Genomic DNA, 22,484 nt, shown 5'->3' with positions numbered 1-22,484 from the left:
GGGGCAAGGTATTGACTTGGATAGAGAACTGGTTGGCAGACAGAAAGCTAAGAGTTGGAATAAACGGGTCTTTTTCTGAGTGGCAGGCAGTGACTAGTGGGGTACCGCAGGGATCGGTGCTAGGACCCCAGCTAGTCACAATATATAGTAATGATCTGGATGAGGGAACTAGATGTAATATCTCCAAGTTTGCAGACGACACAAAGCTGGGTGGGCGTGTGTGCTGTGAGGAGGATGCCGAGAAACTCCAGGATGATGCCGAGAAACTCCAGGATGATTTGGGCAGGTTGGGTGATTGGGCAGAAGCATGGCAGATGCAGTATAACGTGGATAAATGCAAGGTTATCCACTTTGGTGGCAAAAACAGGAAGGCAGATTATTATCTGAATGGCAATAGATTGGGAGAAGGGGAAGTGCAACGAGACCTGGGTGTCCTTGTGCACCAGTCGCTGAAGGTAAGCATGCAGGTGCAGCAGGCGGTTAAGAAAGCGAATGGTATTTTGGCCTTCGTAGCGAGAGGGTTTAAGTACAGGAACAAGGATGTCTTGCTGCAGTTGTACAGGGCCTTGGTGAGACCACACCTTGAGTATTGTGTGCAGTTTTGGTTGCCTTATCTGAGGAAGGATGTTCTTGCCATGGAAGGAGTTCAGCGAAGATTCACCAGGCTGATACCTGGGATGGCAGGAATGACGCATGAGGAGAGATTGGGTCGATTGGGCTTATACTCGCTGGAGTTTAGAAGAATGAGAGGGGATCTCATTGAAACTTATAAAATTCTGACAGGACTGGACAGACTAGGTGCAGGAAGGATGTTCCCAATGGTCGGGGAGTCCAGAACCAGGGGTCACAGTCTAAGGATAAGGGGGTAGGCCATTTAGGACTGAGATGGGGAGGAATTTCTTCACCCAGAGAGTGGTAAACCTGTGGAATTCTCTACCACAGAAGGCAGTAGAGGCCAATTCATTAAATATATTCAAGAAGGAGTTGGATATATTTCTTACGGCTAAAGGGATCAAGGGGTATGGGGAGAAAGCAGGGACAGGGTACTGAATTTGGATGATCAGCCATGATCGCATTGAATGGCGGAACAGGCTCGAGGGGCCGAATGGCCTACTCCTGCTCCTATCTTCTATGTTTCAATGTTTCTACAGGAAACTGTGTGTTATCCGGAGGCTAACTGTCCGGAATGCTCGAGCCACCGGCAAAAATCAGGTGCTGTTTTCGTTAGGTTTTTTTCCCTCAACAGTCAAGCTCTGCAAGGTCTGCTGAAGCTGTTGCTAAGCTACAGAGACACTTGGACTGTTTAGCAGCTGTTGCTAAGCAACAGGGTTTGTTGACAGATACGGAGCTCAGAAGCTTCTGTATCTTTCAACATTAGCGCTGGAGTGTCCGGCAGTTTTGAGGGAACGGCAACAGCTCGGTCCCGTCGGTGCCGGATAGCACAAAGTTTCCTGTATATGAAATCAGAGTTTCTGGATAACCAGCAGAAGTAGAAAGTTAAGTTCATTTTCAGTGTAAATGGTGGAGGAAATTCATTTGTACGATACACCTGAATTTCCTCGGTCCTTTTCACCAATTCAGTGAACCTCCACCAAAACCCTCTTATTATTATTAACTGGCCCCCATTCAGAAGACATGGGAACGCGAGTTTCATGCATTTATGCCTGTTTTGAACGGCTGTAAATATATGCCCAAAATACTAGGCACAGCTCACCGGTGTGGAGTTGAAAATGAAGAAACCTTTGCGAATCTGCTTGCAAAGCGGACATTGAAAATGTCCTTGCTACGTTTTCTATGCTGCTGACAAGAGGAACCAGAGTAATGAGCAATCATTTAGCATAAATTTACTTCCAGTGGGATTTATCTAGATTTAATTTTCTATGAACTTACATTGACTTCCTTTTTGATTCACCAGATTATATTTCATGTCCATTGAAATATTGGTTTAGTGGGCAATGAGACAAATGTACATTAAAGGAAATTGAATTTATTTCCTTTGGAGGCATGATGAGATTACTCTGGTGATTGCTTGGAGCCTCCATGACGATAAGGTGTCAGCCTTGGCTCAGTGGTTGCACTCTTGTCTAGGAGTCAGAAGATTGTGGGTTCAAGTCCTGCTCAAGAGACTTGAGCACATATTCTAGGTTGACACTCCAGTGTCGTACTGAGGGAGTGCTGCACTGTCAGAGGTCCCAGGTACATCGATCATTAAAATGTCATGATCAGGTACAGAAAATAATTTAAAAGGCTAATGGAATGCTGGCCTTTATATCTAGAGGACTAGAATACAAGAGGGTAGAAGTTATGCCACCGCTATATAAAACCCTGGTTAGACCGCACCTGGAGTACTGTGAGCAGTTCTGGACATCACACATTAGGAAGGATATATTGGCCTTGGAGGGAGTGCAGCGTAGGTTTACCAGAATGATACCTGGACTTCAAGGGTTACGTTACGAGGAGAGATTACACAAATTAGGGTTGTATTCCCTAGAATTTAGAAGGCTAAGGGGTGATTTGATCGAAGTTTTCAAGATATTAAGGAGAACAGATAGGGTAGATAGAGAGAAACTATTTCCGCTGGTTGGGGATTCTAGGACTAGGGGGTATAGTCTAAAAATGCGAGCCAGACCTTTCAGGGAGTGAAATTAGGAAACACTTCTACACACAAAGGGTGGTAAAAGTTTGGAACTCTCTTCCACAACGACAATTGATGCTGGATCAATTGTTAATTGTAAATCGGAGATTGAAAGCTTTTTGTTAACCAAAGGTATTAAAAAGTAATATAAGGGTTAAGTCATGGCAGTAGAGCTCGGACCTGTGTCATGCTCCTCCTGTAACATGTGGGAAATCAGGGACGCTTCCTGTGTCCCTGACGACTATGTGTGCGGGAAGTGTGTCCAGCTGCAGCTCATGTGGGACCGCATGACGGCCCTTGAGCTGCAGATGGACTCACTTTGGAGCATCCACGATTCTGAGAGGGGTGTGGATAGCACATTTAGTGAGTTGGTCACACCGCAGGTTAAGGCCAGCGTAGACAGTACATGGGTGACCAAAAGGCAGAGCAAGGGCAGGAAGGTAGTGCAGAAATCCCCTGGGGTTGTCTCCCTTAGCAACAGGTTCACCGTCTTAGGTACTGTTGTCGGGGGGGGTGACGCATCGGGGGAAGGCACCAGCAGCCAGGCTCATGGCACCATGACTGGCTCTGTTGCAAAGAAGGGAGGGAAAAAGAGTGGCAGGGCTATAGTAATAGGGGATTCGATTGTAAGGGGAATAGATAGGGGTTTCTGTGGTCGCGACCGAGACTCCAGGATGGTATGTTGCCTCCCTGGTGCAAGGGTCAAGGATGTCTCGGCGCGGGTGCAGAACATTCTGGAGGGGGAGGGGGAACAGCCAGTTGTCGTGATACATGTTGGTACCAACGACGTAGCTAAAAAAAGGGAAGAGGTCCTACAAGTAGAATTTAGGGAGTTAGGAGCCAAGCTAAAAAGTAGGACCTCGAAGGTAGTAATCTCTGGATTACTACCAGTGCCACGTGCTAGTAAGAGTACAGAGAACAGGATAGTTAGGCTAAATACGTGGCTTGAGCAGTGGTGTAAGAGGGAGGGTTTTAAATTTTTGAGGCATTGGAACCAGTTTTGTGGTAGGTGTGACCTATACAAAAGGGACGGTCTACACCTGTGCAGAGATGGAACTGATGTTCTCGGGGTAATTTTTGATAAAGCAGTTCGGGAGCATTTAAACTAGTATGGCAGGGGGCTAGAAACCTATGTAGTGAAATAGAGGAAAGTGAAAGGCAGACAGAAATAAATGGTAAAAGGGTGAGGAACAAAAAACAAAGGGCCAAACTAATTCATAAAAAATGTGAGCATAAAAAAAGCCTGAGGGTTTTATACCTTAATGCGAGAAGCATCAGGAACAAGGTAGATGAATTAGCTGTGGAAATAGAGGTTAATAATTATGATCTAATTGGGATTACGGAAACATGGTTGCAGGGTGAGCAGGGCTGGGAGCTTAACATACAGGGGTATTCAGTATTTAGGAAGGATCGACAAAAAAGAAAGGGAGGAGGGGTAGCATTGCTAGTAAAAGAGGGGATAAATGCAATTGAAAAGAAGGATATTAACTCAGTTAATACAGAATCTATATGGGTGGAGCTAAGAAATAGCGAGGGGCGAAAAACATTAATAGGAGTGGTATATAGGCCTCCAAATAGTAAAATAGAGGTTAGGGAGGGCATCACGAGGGAAATTAGAGAAGCGTGCAATAAGAGCACAGCTGTCATCATAGGTGACTTTAACTTACATATAGATTGGACTAGCCTAATCAGTAAAAATAATGAGGAGGAGGAATTCCTTGAGTGTTTAAGGGATGGTTATCTGGATCAATATGTCGAGGAACCAACTCGGGAACAGGCTATATTGGACTGGGTACTGTGCAATGAGAAGGGACTAATCAGTAATCTTGTTGTACGGGGACCCTTGGGTCAGAGCGATCATAACATGATCGATTTCTCACTCGAAATGGAGAGCGAAGAAATTGACTCAGAGACTAAGGTCCTGAATTTAAACAAGGGGAATTATGATGCCATGAGACGGGAACTGAGTAGGTCTGATTGGACAACGTTCCTGGGAGGACTGGAGGTAGATAAACAATGGCAAACATTTAAAGATAGAATGACAAAATTGCAAAAATTGTTTATACCAATCTGGCATAAAAGGAAATCTAAAAAGGTGACTCAACCGTGGATAACAGGGGAAATTAGAGACAGCATAAAATCCAAAGATAGGGCGTATAAAATAGCCAAAAAAAGCGCCAGAGCGGAAGATTGGGAACAGTTTAAGATAGAGCAAAGGAGGGCAAAGGGCATGATCAAGAGGGGCAAAATAGCTTACGAAAACAAGCTGGCGGAAAATATAAAAACTAACTCCAAAAGCTTTTATAAATATATCAAAAGGAAAAGACTGGTGAAAACCAAAGTTGGTCCATTGCAGTCAGATACGGGGGAATATATAATGGGAAATAAGGAAATGGCAGATCAACTAAATGCATACTTTGGGTCAGTCTTTACGAAGGAAGACACAAAAAACCTCCCTGGGATATCGGGAAAAATAGGGACATTGGCAAAGGAGGAACTGACGCAAATCAATATCTCTAAGGATATGGTGTTAAGGAAGCTAAAGGGATTGAAGGTGGACAAATCCCCAGGGCCTGATAACATGCATCCTAGGGTACTGAAGGAGGTGGCCCTAGAGATAGCGGATGCACTAACGATGATTTTTCAGAATTCATTAGACTCGGGAACAGTGCCGATGGATTGGAGGGTAGCTAACGTTACCCCACTATTCAAAAAGGGGGGTAGGGAAAAAGCAGGTAATTACAGACCTGTAAGCCTTACATCAGTTGTGGGCAAAATGCTGGAGTCCATCATTAAGGATGAAATAGCGGAGCACTTAGCAAATGGGGACAGGATAGGACAGAGTCAACATGGATTTACAAAGGGTAAATCGTGCTTGACTAATCTATTGGAATTTTTTGAGGGAGTAACTGGTAGAATAGATGGGGGAGAGCCAGTAGATGTGGTGTACCTGGACTTCCAAAAGGCCTTCGATAAGGTCCCACATAAAAGATTAGCATGGAAAATTGAGGCTCATGGGATAAAGGGGAAAGTTTTGGCGTGGATAGGGAACTGGCTGTCAGATAGAAAACAGAGAGTTGGAATAAACGGCTCATTTTCTGAATGGCAGGCAGTAACAAGTGGGGTACCACAGGGATCTGTCCTGGGCCCCCAGCTGTTCACAATTTACATTAATGACCTGGATCAGGGAGTCGGATGCAGCATTTCCAAATTTGCAGACGACACTAAACTAGGAGGGGGGGTGGGCTCAGAGGAAGAGACCAGGAAGCTCCAGAGCGATTTGGACAGACTGGGCGATTGGGCGGATAAATGGCAGATGCACTATAATGTGGACAAGTGCGAAGTTATCCACCTTGGGTGCAGGAACGGGAGGGCAAATTATTATTTAAATGGCAATAGATTGGGAGAGGGGGAAGTACAGAGAGACCTGGGTGTTCTTGTACACCAGTCACTGAAGGCGAGCATGCAGGTGCAACAGGCGGTCAAGAAGGCAAACGGTATGCTGGCCTTCATAGCAAAAGGGTTAGAATACAGGAACAGGGATACCTTGCTGCAGCTGTACAGGGCACTGGTGAGACCACACCTCGAGTACTGTGTACAGTTTTGGTCGCCTCATCTGAGGAAGGATGTTCTTGCCATGGAGGGGGTGCAGCGGCGATTCACCAGGCTGATACCAGGAATGGCGGGAATGACCTATGAGGAGAGACTATGTAGTTTAGGGATGTACACACTGGAGTTTAGAAGATTGAGAGGGGACCTCATAGAAGTGTATAAAATTCTGACAGGTCTAGACAGACTGGATGCAGAAGGAATGTTTCCCTTGGCGGGTGAGAACAGAACTAGAGGACATAATTTAAGGATAAGGGCTAAACCATTTAGGACAGAGATGAGGGGGAATTTCTTCACTCAGAGAGTGGTGAACCTGTGGAACTCATTGCCACAGAGGGCAGTGTACGCCAGCTCATTAAATATATTTAAGAGGGAATTAGATATATTTCTACGGGCAAAAGGGGTTAAGGGTTACGGAGAGAAGGCGGGGACGGGATACTGAATTAAAGGATCAGCCATGATCTCATCGAATGGCGGAGCAGGCACGAAGGGCCGAATGGCCTACTCCTGCTCCTATCTTCTATGTATCTATGTATTAAGGGATATGGGCCAAAGGCGGATATATGGAGTTAGGTTGCAGATCAGCCATGATCCCATTGAATTGCAGAACAGGCTTGAGGGGCTGAATGGCCTACTCCTGTCCTTATGTTCCTATGTGCCATCTTTTGGATGAGACGTTAAACAGAAGTCCTGGCTGCTTTTTCAGGTGGATGTAGAAGATGAGCAGAGGGAATTCTCCGTGTCCTGGCCAATATTTCCATCATGCAACCAACATCACTAGAAACAGATTATCCAGTCATTATCTCATTGCTGTTCACAAATTGGCTGCTGCCTCAATCGCCTTCTCCCAGTGGCCAAAGAGCTCCTCCCAGTGGCCAAAGAGCTCCTCCCAGAGTCGTAATGCGGATTCCGCCCACTAAGGGGCACAATGGACATGATCTTCACCGCACGTCAATTACAAGAGAAATGCAGGGAACAGCACCAACCACTGTACATGGCCTTCTTTGATCTTACAAAGGCCTTCGACACTGTCAACCGTGAGGGATTATGGAGTGTCCTCCTCAAATTTGGCTGCCCTCAAAAGTTTGTCACTATCCTCCGCCTCCTTCACGACGACATGCAAGCCGTGATCCTGACCAACGGTTCCACCACAGACCCAATTCACGTACGAACCGGGGTCAAGCAAGGCTGCGTCATCGCACCAAAGCTCTTCTCGATCTTCCTTGCTGCAATGCTCCATCTCACCCTCAGCAAGCTCCCCACTGGAGTGGAGCTAATTTACAGAACAAACGGGAAACTGTTCAACCTCCGTCACCTCCAGTCCAGATCCAAGGTCGTCCCATCCTCTGTCGTCGAATTACAGTATGCAGACGATGCTTGCGTCTGCGCTCACTCGGAGGTCGAACGCTAAACCATTGTCAACACCTTCACCGAAGTGTACGAGAGCATGGGCCTTACACTAAACATCCGTAAGACAAAGGTCCTCTGCCAACCTGCTCCCACCACACAGTGCTGCCCCCCGATTATCAAAATCCACGACAAGGCCTTGAACAACATGGACCACTTTCCATACCTCGGGAGCCCACTGTCAACAAGGGCAGACGACGAAGTCCAACACCGCCATCAGTGGGCCAGTGCAGCCTTCGGTCGCCTGAGGAAGAGAGTGTTTGAAGACCAGGACCTCAAACCCGGCACTAAGCTCATGGTCTACAGGGCAGCAGTGATACCCGCCCTGCTGTATGCCTCAGAGACATGGACCATGTACAGCAGGCACCTCAAAGCACTGGAGAGGTACCACCAACGCTGCCTCCGGAAGATCCTGCCAATCTATTGGCAGGATAGGCGCACCAACGTCAGTGTTCTTGCTCAGGCCAACATCCCCAGCATCGAAGTTCTGACCACGCTCAATCAGCTCCGATGGACGGGTCACATTGTCCGCATGCCCGATACATGACTCCCAAAATAAGCGCTCTACTCGGAGCTCCGGCACGGCAAGAGAGCCCCAGGTGGGCAGAGGAAACGTTTCAAGGACACCCTCAAAGCCTCCTCCCACCGACACCTGGGAATCCCTGGCCCAAGACTGCACAAAGTGGAGGAGAAGCATCCGGGAAGGCGCCGAACACTGAGTCTCTTCGCCGGGAGCAAGCGGAAGCCAAGCGCAGGCAGCGCACGTCAACCCAAGCACCCCACCCACCCGCCCCTTCAACCACCGTCTGCCCCACCTGTGACAGAGACTGTAGGTCCCGCATTGGACTAATCAGTTACCTGTGAACTCATTTTTAATGTGGAAGCAAGTTATCCTCGGTTCTGAGGGACTGCCCAAGAAGAAGAGGAAGCTGCATTTCCCTACATTAGATTACAACAGTGACTACACTGCAAAAGCACTTCATAGGCTGTAAAACTCTTCAGGACGTCCCAAGCTCATGAAAGGCGCTATATGAATGCAAGTTTGTTCTTTCTAGCGTACTTGCTTTATTCTACGTTTACAGGAATACTCTTATTGTTAAAGCTAACTCAGAGTTAAGATTTCTTATACAGTATTTGCATTAATCCTGAGTTTTCTGTGCTCAATTGCAGTCACTGGAGAACCTTCAGTCTAGTCTTGCATATTACATAACTCAGCATTTGATATTATTTTAAGTCTTTGTACTTGTTCAGCTGTTATGATGGCATTTAGTGCCACTCTTCCCAACAACATGATGAAGTGCTTTGGACCCATGCAACAATGTCTATTTGTGTCCTTACACTTGTGCAATGCTTAACATGCACTAATACAATAGCAAAATACTGCGGATACTGGAAATCTGAAATAACAACAGAAAATGCTGGAAACACTCAGCAGGCCAGGCAGCTTCCATGGAGAGAGAAACAGAGTTAACGTTTCAGGTCAGTGACCCTTCTGTTTGGCTAAGAACATCACCACCTTATCCTTTGAAGATTATTTTAAAAGACAGTTTTGAAATGCCATTTAGGGTCGGTAATAGCCTTATGTACTCAGTTACATTGGATTTCTATACCTGTGAGCTTTGTGGTTGCACTCCAGCTTGACAACTTCCAAATAATTTCAAATAATGTTCATCTTGTGTGCAAGGATAATTTATATTTCAGTTTAAGAAACTCTCCTGGTAAACACACCGTAGCTGTGGGCGTGGTTGCTATTTTAGCGTCCAGCTTTGCTCCCAAATCTTATATTATCCTGCTGAAAAAAAGGAAAATAAATACAAGGAAGCATATGGGTGAAATGGCTTCAAAAGGATCTTTCAGTATTCCTCCAAAGCTTTGGATTAGAACTTCCAATTTTTTTTTAAGCTATTAGTATTAGAAGTTGTGCCATTTCCTTGTGCCCGTTTACGCTGAATTCTGCTGGTATATGCTTTTTTAAAATGTTATGATTAAAGAAATTTCGGGCCAGTGACACAACTGACTTTTATTCTTTCATGCTCATCTATTTCAGTATTTTTCATACCTAGTGTGGTGGCGGTTCATACAGATGGCTCTTAGAAATTTCATCAGTGTTATAGAACTATTATTTTTGGGCAGCACGGTGGCATAGTGGTTAGCACTGTTGCCTCACAGCGCCAGGGACCCGGGTTCAAATCCGGCCTCGGGTGACTGTCTGTGTGGAGTTTGCACATTCTCCCCGTGTTTGCGTGGGTTTCCTCCAGGTGCTCCGGTTTCCTCCCACAGTCCAAAGATGTGCGGGTTAGGTTGATTGGCCATGATAAAAATTGGCCCTTAGTGTTAGGGGGGATTAAATACGTGGGGTTACGGGGTTACGGCTTGGGTGGGATGGCTGTCGGTGTAGGGACCGGGTGCTAGGGTTTGGATGATCAGCCATGATCTCGTTGAATGGCGGAGCAGGCTCGAAGGGCCGAATGGCCTACTCCTGCTCCTATCTTCTATGTTTCTATGTATGTTTCTAATGTCTGTGGATACAGATATTTTAAAAAATATATTGTAGTACTGGTGGTGGTGGTAAGAGGACGCCCAAGGTTTACTGAGTAAATAGATTAGCTGGTGTGGTGGTGAGCAATTTAACGCAAGTAGGTCTCGGCTTCAATACCTGTGTAGCAGTCAGCACAGACTCCATGGATTTTTAGATTATGAACATATACCCTTATTAAAAACTGGACAGGCTGTTTGGGGGGTGGGGGGTAAGCTGTGCAAAAACACTCAAGCTGAAGGTGGCTGACGTAACCAGGTTGCATTCATATGGTAACGAACTGTCCTTAGGAACAATGGCCCGAGAGGCCCACTCCCAAGTCATGAATAACGAGGCTGGCGACATTGTTTCTAAAGAAGATGAGCTCGTCAAGTTAAATCGGCTGGGAGATCGAAACGAGATCTAAACCATCAAAACATGGGAGGAGGCCTGGAAACCATTTCCCTGAGGCCATGTGTCCATTAAAACCACAGACAGCGGTCTGTGTATTGGAGGGGTATATCAGAGAGCTGTTTTGGATAGCTCTCTCTCTCTCTCTCCTGCCCTCCCCACAATGGAACGTCAAGAGGAGCTGAGCTTTGCTCTTCCAACCGAGACAGACTTCGACTCAGACTGGGACTCGCATGCCGCAAGGCCGGTACGGACCCAGGTAACCGAGACGTACGGGAGGAAGCTGCAAGCAAGATCAAGGGCAATCTAGGTGAGCATTGCCAAGCCTACACACCCACAAGATCACTTAGCTGCGTGAGGGGGTGCCTGTATGTTCCTACCAAACCAGAGGGGGTTTAGCATTGGAAGGGTCCTGTGATAGTTTAGTTCACGAGAGGGTGTTTTTAGGCCGTGGTAAGTCAGCACGGCAGGGGCTTGTTGGACAAGTCAGGGTTGTACTGTTTTAAACTGTACTGTTGTGTTCACACCGCTCGTACTGTATGCGAGTGGAGTGGTTTGGTCAACCTTAATAAACACTGTACGGGTGAGCCCGAAAATACTGTCCGTGTTCCAATCTGTCCTCAGTAATCCTCATCGTCCAGAACTTGTAGTAAGGGGGCTTGTGTACTCGCTACGGGCGGGGCGAGTATTCATTTCAGTCAGTGGGGTGATAGCAACTTGCCTCAGTAGCCCCAAGCAAAAGGAGACATTACATGTACAGGCCCAACTGGTATTTGCCGGTGCACCACACGAGCCTCCTCCAACCCTACTCCATCTAACCCTATCAATCTATTATTCTATTCCTTTTTCCCTTATGTACTTGTCTAGCTTCCCCTTAAATGTATCTATGCTATTCGTCTCAACCACGCCATGTGGTAGCAGATTCCACATTTTAACCACTCTTGGAGTAAAGAAATTTCCAGGACATATCTATCCTAATCTTGCTATGTAACTTGAGTTTCCGTGTCCAATTGTGCACGTGTTTCGGCTGCCGCTCCAAACCCATCACTCTATTTCCCCTTTTTTTCCACCTCCACTTTACCCTTCCTAGACCACTCTCTCATCTGTCATCGTGCCTCCTTTCATTTCTCCCCTCTTGGGTACTCTGTCCACCCAAATCCCTACTCCAACCCTTCAGCACCCCTCGGCCTTCCGACTCACCTGCTGCTGTCCCAGGCTTGACTCCCTCCGTGCCTCTCGACATCCTCCGAAGGGCCCAAGCGTGGCACTTGTTGCTTCCTCCTTATGGAGCAGCAAAGCACTGCCCCCACGCTCGCCGACCTTCCTGCCCGCCGGGGGATAATCTTTACAACCTTCCTTCCCGACCCACTCGCCCCTCCCATCGCCCCTCCCAATGCTGACCGTGTGGACTCTTCCAGTGGATCAGCTATCACCGCCCTTCTGCAATTCCCTCCAGAATGTCCGTTCACTTGTGAACAAGGCCCTTGCAATCCATGAGCTTAATGGGGAAGATTGCATCAACATCATGGCGTTGACAGAAACCTGGTTGAGGGGTGATGACACCTTCTCCCTTAATGAAACCTCCCCTCCTGGCTCTACCTTCCACCACTTGCCCTGCCCAAACTGCCACGGTGGCGGTGTGGCGCTTATCGCCAAATCACACCTTGGTCTGTCCCCCTACTCCTCTGAGCATCTCGCCTTGTTCCACCACCACCACCACCCCTCATTTAAAATGCTCGTTCTCTACTGCCCACCCAAATACCATGCCAAATTTCTCATTGAGATATCTTCACTGCTTTCTTCCCTCAGCACCGAACGACTTCTCATCCTCAGCGATTTCAACCTCCAACTTCATCCATGCCTTTGTTACCTCTAGACTTGACTATTCCAATACTGTCCTGACTGGCCTCCCATCCTACATAACTTGAGCTTATCCAAAACTCTGCTGCCCGTATCCGTTCATCCATCACCCCTGTGCTCGCTGACCTACATAGGCACCCAGTCCAGCTACACCTCAATTTTAAAATTCTCAACTTGGTTTTCAAATCCCTCCATGGCCTCGTCACTCCCTCTCAGTAACCTCCTCCAACCCTACAACCAATGTTCCTGTTAATATTTTTTTGGGTGCACATGCGTGTTTGTTTCTATTGAAAATCCAGTGAGCCAGCTGCGCGGGAGGTCCAGAGAACTGCGCAGCTTAAAGGCAACAGTGCCTACAACCCTCCGAGATCTCTGCGCTCCTCCAATTCTGGCTTCTTGCACATCTCCGCAACATGTGTTTGTTGTCTTGACTGTGAATGCTGGGACCATCCTAATCAGTTATTGAGCCCTGCTCTTGATTGCAGGGTGGTTGCTAGGTAACCTTTGTTGCTTAGCACAAGACTCCCTACAGCACCTTTTGTTTAAACTCTTAATAGTTAAACCGTGAGGATACTCTGTTTACCCACTATCATGCCTTGTAAAAGTGGTTAGCTTGCAGCTCATGATAGCACGGAAGCTATATTTCAGATTCATTAATGCAACTCCAAATTACACTCGCATATCACAATTAAAAACATTGCTGGCAGCCTAGCCACTTCATCATCATCTTCTTAGGCAGTCCCTCGGAACCGAGGATGACTTGCTTCCACATTAAAAATGAGTTTGCAGGTGACTGATGAGTCCAATGCGGGACCTACAGTCTCCGTCACAGAGGGGGCAGACGGTGGTTGAAGGGGCGGGTGGGTGGGGTGCTTGGGTTGACGTGCGCTCCTTGCGCTGCCTGCGCTTGCTCCCGGCAAAGAGACTCGAGGTGTTCGGCACCTTCTCGGATGCTTCTCCTCCACTTTGTGCGGTCTTGGGCCAGGGATTCCTAGGTGTCGATGGGGATATTACACTTTTCCAACGAGGCTTTGAGGGCCACTTCTTAGTTGTCAGAAGAATCCCCATGTGCCACAGTTTACAATGTCAATCTATAATAGCATTGAATTCGTGAAAGAAATTCCAACAGATTGAAGTTTCTTCCCAGCATACCTTGCAACACCTCAATGAAAGGAGCAACCAGGGTTCCATTGAGAAAGCGGATCGAGGGTAATAAAAATATTAATAGCACTGCTTGATTTCTTTCCCAGGGAAGTATAGGAAGGAATTTAGTATATTCTTTAAAGTGGGAGATCACAGGTAGTGGCGGCAGAGTGAAGTCCATGGTGGAATCACCACACATGGGACAACAGTCTTAGTGGGGAAGAGTGTGCTCTCCATTTCAGGAAAACAAACTCTGCAGCTATAAAAGATAGATTTACATTTATATAGTGTCCATCATATCCTTAGGATATCCTACAGCACTTCACAGCTAATTCATTACTTTTGAAGTATAGTGACTGTTGCACTGCAGGCAAACACAGCACCCAGTTTGCACACAGCAAGGCCCCAAATAGTAAATGAGAAAATTACCAGATTATCGGTTTTGCTGGTACTGGTTGATAGAGGAGTGTTGAACACTGCCACCAGATGGGCGGGCAAATTGTCAAACTGCCATAAAGATAAAGATAAAGGGGAAAATAATGGCTAGCACATTAATGGAACAAGCTGCTGACTGCACTAAAATGAGTTTCCTTCATATTTTTTTTTATAAGCGAGGAACTTCAGGTCTTTATCTTAGTTCATACTTCAGTGCAATAGAGAGAGCGCTGCATTGTTGGTGGTGTTCAACACTCCTCTATCAACCAGTACCAGCAAAACCATCATAGGTTGATCGGTGACCTAACTCTATATACCCGCCTTTGGCCCATGTTCCTTAATACCTTTGGTTAACAAAAATCTATCAATTTCAGAGTTAAATTTAACAATTGATCTCGCATCAACTGCAGTTTGTGGAAGAGAGTTCCAAACTTCTACCACCCTTTGGGCTAAAAATTCAGTTGGGCGCCGTTTGGGGCGCCAAGCTCGCCTGGGTGCCGGAATTACCGCTGCGTGCGGAGCCACTTGCGCCATCCCGATATTCAGTTTCTGCGCCCCAAACGGAAGCGGGCCGCTACTCGAGGCTCCCCGCGCCCCGCTTGGGGCGCTCACCCTGAACATCGGCGCGCTAAGGGCCGCAGCGCCACACGCTGCGGCATGGCAGGCTGCGGTACTACAGGCCTTCCTCCCACTGTTAAGGGGGAGGTGCCTGCAACAGCGCGAGTGCCGGCAAACGAGCCCGGCACCAAGGAGAAGTGCTGGGCTCTCGGGAAACAGCCGGCAATGCCCCGGGGGGGGGGGCGGTTTAGGAGGCCGGGGACGGAGGTGCTGGCAGGCGGCCGCCCCGCACCTCCACCTTAACTAGCGCCACTACCGCCACAGGTAGGCCCTGTGAACCGGTCGCGATTTGCGACCGGCGTTAAAGAGGCGGGCGCGACCAAATATGGTCTTCGGGGCGGGAGCGGGGCGGGAGCGGGGCGCTGCGCACACCGATGACGTCATCGGTGGCGGCGCAGCGCTACAGGCTAACGCCGCCATTAGCGCCCCGCTAAATATCGCGGGAGGTGTGGCCGGTGGCGCTAAAGCCACTGAGTGCCCTCTTTGGGCGCTAACTGGTGGCGCAGCCCACTGAATTTCTAGGCCTTTGTGTTTAGAAGTGTTTCCTAATTTCACTCCTGAAAGGTCTGGCTCTAATTTTCAGACTATGCCCCCTAGTCCTAGAATCCCCAACCGGTGGAAATAGTTTCCCTCTATCTACACTATCTGTTCCCCTTAATATCTTGAACGTCAATCAGCTCACCCCTTAACCTTCTAAATTCCAGGGAATACAATCCTAATTTGTGTAATCGCTCCTCGTAACCTAACCCTTGAAGTCCGGGTATCAGTCTGGTAAACCTATGCCGCATTCCCTCCAAGGCCAATATATCCTTCCTAAGGTGTGGTGCCCAGAACTGCTCACAGTACTCCAGGTGTGGTCGAACCAGGGCTTTGTACAGCTGCAGCATAACTTCTAACCCCTTGTACTCTAGTCCTCTAGATAAAAAGGCCAGCATTCCATTAGCCTTTTCGATTATTTTCTGTACCTGTTCATGACATTTTAATGATCTATGTACCTGGACCCCCAAGTCTCTTCGGCCATCCACTGTTTTTAGCTTTTCACCATTTAGAAAGTACTCTGTTCTATCCTTTTTAGGTCCAAAGTGGATGACTTCATATTTGCCTGCATTGAAATCCATTTGCCACAGTTTTGCCCATTCACTTAATCTATCAATATCCCTTTGTAATTTTATGCTTTCATCTACACTGCCGCCTATCTTTGAGACATCAGTAAGTTTGGGTATGTGGCTTTCTATCCCATCATCTAAGTCGTTAATAAATAGTAAATAGTTGGCGCCCCAACACAGATCCCTGCGGGACACCACTAGTCACATTCTGCCAATTAAGAGTACCTGCGCATTATCCCTGCTCTCTGTCTCCTGCCGCTCAGCCAATTTCCTAACCAGGTCAATAATTTGCCTTCAATTCCATAGGCTTCAACCTTAGCTAACAAGCCTTTTATGAGGGACTTTATCAAATGCCTTCTGGAAGTCCATATAAATAACATCCATAGCCATTCACCTGTCCATTACTTTAGTCACCTCTTCAAAAAATTCAATCAGGTTCGTCAGGCATGACCTACCTTTTACAAATCCATGCTGACTCGCTCTGAATCACAGAATCATAGAATAGTTACAGCACAGAAGGAGGCCATTCAGCCTGTCGAGCCCGTGCCGGCTCTCTACAAGAGCACTTCAGCTAGTCCCACTTCCCCGCCCTTTCCCTGTAGTCGTGCAATTTTTTTTCCTTCAGGTACTTAGCCAATTTCATTTTGAAAGCCACGATTGAATCTGCCTCCACCACACTTTCAGGCAGTGCATTCCAGATCCAAACCACTCGCTGCGTAAAATGTTTTTTCATGTCGCCTTTGGTTCTTCTGCCAATCACCTTAAATCTGTGTCCTGTGGTTCTCGACCCTTCCGCCAATGGGAACAGTTTCTCTCTATCTACTCTGGCTAGACCACTCATGATTTTGAACACCTCTATCAAATCTCCTCTCAACCTTCTCTGCTCCAAGGAGAACAACCCCAGCGTCTCCAGTCTATCCACATAACTGAAGTCCCTCATCCCTGGAACCATTCTCGTAAATCTTTTCTGCACCCTCTCGAAGGCCTTCACATCCTTCCTAAAGTGCGGTGCCCAGAATTGGACACAATACTCCAGTTGAGGTTAAACCAGTGTTTTATAAAGGTTCATCATAACTTCTTTGCTTTTGTACTCTATGCCTCTATTTATGAAGCCCAGGAGCCCGTATGTTTTTTTTTAAACTGCTTTCTCAACCTGCCCTGCCACCTTCAACGATTTGTGCACATATACCCCCAGGTCTCTCTGTTCATGCACCCACTTTATATTGTACCCTTTAGTTTATATTGCCTTTCTTCAGTCCGAAAAAAGCACCCCCTTTAGAATTGTACCCTTTTAGTTTATATTGCCTCTCCTCAGTCTGAAAAAACAACCAACCATTCACCACTCCTCTCTGTTTCCTGTCACTTAGCCAATTCTGTATCCATGCTGCCACTGTCCCCTTTATTCCATGGGCTTCAACTTTGCTGGCACTTTATCAAACACCTTTTGGAAGTCCATGTACACCACACATCAACCCATTGCCTTTATCAACCTCATCAAAAAACTCAATCAAGTTTGTTGAACACGATTTGCCTTTAACAAATCCGTGCTGGCTTTCCTTAATTAATCCATACTTGTCCAAGTGCCTGTTAAATGTGTCCCGGATTATCGTTTCTAAAAGCTTCCCCGCTACCGAGGTTAAACTGACTGGCCTGTAGTTGCTGGGTTTATCTTTACACCCTTTTTTTTGAACAAGGGTGTAACATTTGCAATTCTCCAGTCCTCTGGCACCACCCCCATATCTAAACCCAGTGCGGAGGGGAGTGGGCGGGTCGGAGGACCTCCTCGTAGGACTGCTCCTGGGCCTGGCCAAAGTGGCCATTAACAGGTCCAGGCAGCGGGCAGTCGAGGGGGTCGTCCGGCCCGATTGCCTGCCTCTCTTCCGCGGCTATGTTCGTGCACGGGTGGCCCTGGAGATGGAGCACACGGTGTCCGCTGGCACACTTGAGGCCTTCCGAGACCAGTGGGCGCCACGGGGACTGGAGTGCATCATCACCCCGGGCAATGTAATTTTAATTTGATTCGTTTTATTTTAAATTCTATTTAATTTACAGTTAAGTGGTTCTAACCAAAAGAGGACACCCATATCTAAAGGAGGATTGGAAGATTATGGCCAGTACCTCTGCAATTTCCACCTTTGCTTCCCTCAGCATCCTAGGATGCATCCCATCCGGTCCTGGTGACTAATCTACTTTACAGCCAGCAATTCTAGTGCCTCATCAATTTTTATCCCATCCAGTATCTCAACTACCTCCTTTTTCACCATGACTTTGGCAGCATCTCCTTCCTTGGTGAAGACAGATGCAAAGTACTCATTTAGTACCGCAGCCATGCCCTCTGCCTCCATGCGTATGTCTCCATTTTGGTCCCTAACTGGCTCCACCCCTCTTCTTACTACCCATTTACTATTTATATACCTATAGAAGATTTTTGGATTCCCTTTTATGTTAGCTGCCAATCTATTCTCATACTCTCTCTTTGCCCCTCTTATTTCCTTTTTCACTTCCCCTCTGAACTTTCTATATTCAGCCTGGTACCCACGTGTATTCTCAACCTGACATCTGTCATACGCCCCCTTTTTCTGCTTCATCTTACTCTATCTTTTGTCATCCAGGGAACTCTGGCTTTGGTTGCCCTACCTTTCTCCCTCGTGGGAATGTATCTCGACTGTACCAGAACTATCTCCTCTTTAAAGGCAGCCCATTGTTCGATTACAGTTTTGCCTGCCAATCTTTGATTCCAATTTACCCGGGCCAGATCCATTCTCAACCCACTGAAATTGGCTTTCCTCCAATTAAGTATTTTTACTCTAGATTGCTCCCTGTCCTTTTCCATAGCTAGTCTAAACCTTATGATCTGTTCTGACGAAGAAGGATCATCGACCTGAACCGTTAACTCTGTTTCTCTCTCCACAGATGCTGCCTGACCTGAGTATTCCCAGCATTTTCTGTTTTTATTTCAATTTCCAGCATTGCAGTATTTTGCTTTTGCTAAACCTTATGATACTGTGATCACTGTTTCCTAAATGTTCCTCTACTGACACTTGCTCTACTTGACCCACCTCATTCCCCAGAACCAGATCCAGCAATGCCACCTTCCTCGTTGGGCCGGAAACATACTGATCAAGAAAGTTCTCCTGAACACACTTCAGAAATTCTTCCCCCTCTCTGTCCTTTACACTATTACTATCCCAGTCTACAGTAGGATAGTTGAAGTCCCCCATACTAATAAGAACATAAGAAGTAGGAGCAGGAGTAGGCCATACAGCCCCATAGGATCATGGCTGATCCGAATCTAGACTCACGTCCACTTCCCTGCCCTCTCCCCGTAACCCCCAATTCCCTTATCTGCTAGGAAACTGTCTATCTCCATTTTAAATTTATTTAATGTTGCAGCTTCCACAGCTCCCTGGGGTAGCAAATTCCATAGATTTACTACCCTCTGAGTGAAGAAGTTTCTCCTCATCTCAGTTTTGAAAGGGCAGCCCCTTATTCTTAGATTATGCCCCCTAGTTCTAGTCTCACCCATCAGTGGAAACATCCTCCCCGCATCCACCCGATCAAGCCCCCTCACAATCTTATATGTTTCGATAAGATCGCCTCTCATTCTTCTGAACGCCAATGAGTAGAGTCCCAACCTACTCAACCTTTCCTCATATGTCAACCCCCTCATCTCTACTCTATAGTTCTTACACCTCTCTGTAATTCTCCTGCAAATTTGCTCCTCTGTATCCTTCCCACTAGTTGGCAGCCTGTAGAATACACCTAGTCATGTAATGGCACCTCTATTGTTTCTCAACTCTAACCAAATAGATTCTGTCCTTGACCCCTCCAGGACATCCTCTCTCTCCAGCACTCTAACATTCTCCTTAAATCAATGCTGCCACCCCACCTCCTTTCTTTCCTTCCCTATCTTTGCTGAACACCTTCTATCCAGGTATATTTAGTACCCAATCCTTCCCTTTTTTGAGCCAGGTCTCAATATTCCCATGTCTATTTGCACCTGCAGCTCACCAACCTTATTTACCACACTTTGTGCATTCACACACATGCACTGTAAACCTATCTTAGACCTTTGTGTATTCTCTTAGTCTGACCCCACCTAATACCATACTATTTCTTACTCTGGTGTTCTCTGTCTCTCCCAATCCTTTGTGCACCTTGTTTCTCCTTTCTAATGCTACATCATTGTGCCCAAGCCCCTGCCAAATCAGCTGAAAATTTTCAAGGTGTTCAATCACCCTCTCCTTAATTATAGACTCTAGTAATTTGCCAACAACAGATGTTAGGCTAACTGGTCTAAAATTCCCTGGTTTCCCTCTCACCATTCTTAAATAGCGGAGTGACGTGCGCAATTTTCCAATCTAAAGGAACGGTTTCTGAATCAAGCGAACTTTGAAAGATTATAGTTAGGGCATCTGCAATGTGCTCACCTACTTCCTTTAAAATCCTGGGATGGAAACCACCTGGTCCTAGGAATTTGTCACACTTTAGTGCCATTATTTTCTTCATTAGTTATTTTGCTTACGATAATTCTGTTGAGGCCCTGTCCCTGATTCAATATTAGTTTCCTTGGGATTTGCGGCATGCTAGCCTCTTCCTCTACTGTAAATACTGACGCAAAGTAATTATTCAACATGTCCGCCATTTCCTTATCATTGACAATCTCACCGTTATCAGTTTTCAATGGGCCAATATTGATACTGACTACCCTCTTTTTCCTAATATAATTGTAAAAATGTTTTGTGTTTATTAATATCCCTTGCAAGTTTCTTTTCATACTTCCTTTATTGTAGTTCTTACTATCAGTTTTGTCAGCCTTTGCTGTTCTTTGTATCTTTCCCATTCGCCAGGATCTGTGCTATTTTTTGCATTTTTGTCTGCTTTTTCTTTGAGTTTGATGTTATCTCTTACCTCTGTAGTCATCCATGGCTGTTTTTTTGGGCAAGTAGATCTCTTGCCCCTCAGGGGTATACACTGGCTCTGTATCACATTAAATTATTTTTGGAACACCTCCCACTGATCCTCTGTCATTTTGCCCATTAAATTTGCCTAGTTTACTGTGGACAGTCTCTGTCTCTGCAGGCACAGCTGCTCCCCCCAAGCACCTGATTCAGGCAAAAGCAAGGAGTGAGAAAGCTTTGAAGAGTCCCCAAACTCATTGAAACTGGCACTTGGATCCCATACCACCACCCCCACCCCCACTACAGTGCTAGTTTCACTCCACCCCTACATTTTTCTACCCGTCACCCCAAAATATACTCAGAATGCCTCCATATGGAGGAGGAGGAGGAGGAACAGCAACATGTAGAGGCAAGGAGAATAAGGCAGCAACCAGAAGACAATGACAGCGAGTGTCTGGGCCGCCTTCCTCCAGAATTAAAATCAAAGGCAAAGTCATCCTGGGCTACTCCTGTGCATCTTCCACTGGTTACTTGTAAGTGCTGGTGTTCCAGGCTAACTGCCCTCTGTGCTTTGATAGTGTGGAAGAGGAGCAAACTATTACATACTTCAAAGATAGGTTCTTAGCTTAGCAAAATAAATCAAACTCCCAAAAAGTACATGACAAAAGTTTGCACTACAACACAAGTTTGCTTTGTGTTCAAATTAGCAGAGGTTAAACTGTTTTCAAAAATTAAAATTAAAACTTCAGAAACAACTTGCATTTTATAGCACCCTTAACATCCCAAAGCACTTATTCTTTCCAAGAAATGAAGTGATACCAGCACTCCTTTAATAATTTTAGTATTTACCCCCCTACAGTTTGGCAACAGATCACACATTTTACAACGTCCACAGCTCAAATTACAGATTCCACTGCAAGTAATGAGTATGAAAGTTCACGTTTAAAAATAAGTGGGCAACCATTTAGAAAAGAAATAATTTGCAACAGAAAATCATTACCACCACTTTCTTGGACCCTCTGGCAATGCAGCCGTCAGAACATCATTTCTGCAGCCAGTCAGCTCCGAGGAGAAGGCGCTGATTCACACACACGTGTCCAGCTCACATAGACAGAATGCCCTTTGTTCCAATAACTACTGCAGCAGCAGCAACCCGTCACTGACCTCCCCTCCGCTCCGCTCTACTTGCTCCTATTTTTTTTGTCGGAACGTCCACCAACTCCATGAAAAAATCCCAAAGGTTGCATCAGAGCAACGCTCTGTCTGCAAACTTCCGGCTCTTCTCCCACCCCCTCCGTGCTGACATCACACACCGTCAAATAAATTAAAACAAAACATTTTCAGGGTTCAGAGAGACTGGGTGTCGGCTGCCTCTGGGACCAATAATTAGGCTGATGCCCCCCTCACCCACCCTCATATCAGTTGCACAAGAAGAATGAAAATAGTGCTAAAATTGTATGGTTGATCTAGGATGAATTGCACTTTATAAATGCAATAAAAAACGAAGTTGCATTTTACGGGGTTTTTTTGAGAAAAAAAATGCCTATTTTTTGGTTGAACAGATTATTTGGTGTATTAATCTCAAATTCGACCGCCTTTGCAAATTTCGGGAAGAGCACGTGGTGGTGCATTTATAAGCCTTTTAGAACTTAAAAAAAGGTGCACTATTGTGGCCGCACAACGAATTGAGAGGGTTTGTGATTTATCAATGGGAAATGGCCTGGCGTGAGGCCGGGAAGTTGTCCAGGCTGAGATTCCACGCCGGGCTCATGTAACCTTAAGGAAGCGAGATAATTATAGACGATCAGCGTCAAGCTCTGGGTTATATTGCTTTTTGTAAATAA

At 46.4% G+C, this 22,484-nt stretch overlaps 1 protein-coding gene across 5 annotated transcripts in view; it reads right to left on the bottom strand.

Annotated features, from left to right (window-relative positions):
- Positions 1-21,948, bottom strand: part of LOC147111980 (mitochondrial ornithine transporter 1-like) — a 52,227-nt gene extending 30,279 nt beyond the window's left edge. The window contains exons 1-2 of one of the 5 annotated variants that reach the window (XM_085999424.1): positions 21,641-21,948; positions 9,262-9,443 (exon numbers count right to left, since the gene is read on the bottom strand). The gene's annotated coding sequence lies outside the window, so the exon portion shown is untranslated. The remainder of the gene's footprint in view (positions 1-9,261; positions 9,444-21,640) is intronic. The other 4 variants (XM_085999425.1, XM_085999427.1, XM_085999426.1 and 1 more) reach the window with 4 other exon arrangements.
- Positions 21,949-22,484: the final 536 nt, after the last annotated feature.

This window comes from Somniosus microcephalus, chromosome 10 (assembly GCF_052327205.1).
Source record: "Somniosus microcephalus isolate GS21.2 chromosome 10, FLI_Smic_1.0, whole genome shotgun sequence".
In the NCBI taxonomy this organism is placed as follows: domain Eukaryota; kingdom Metazoa; phylum Chordata; class Chondrichthyes; order Squaliformes; family Somniosidae; genus Somniosus; species Somniosus microcephalus.
This window is presented reverse-complemented; position numbering and strand designations above follow the sequence as displayed.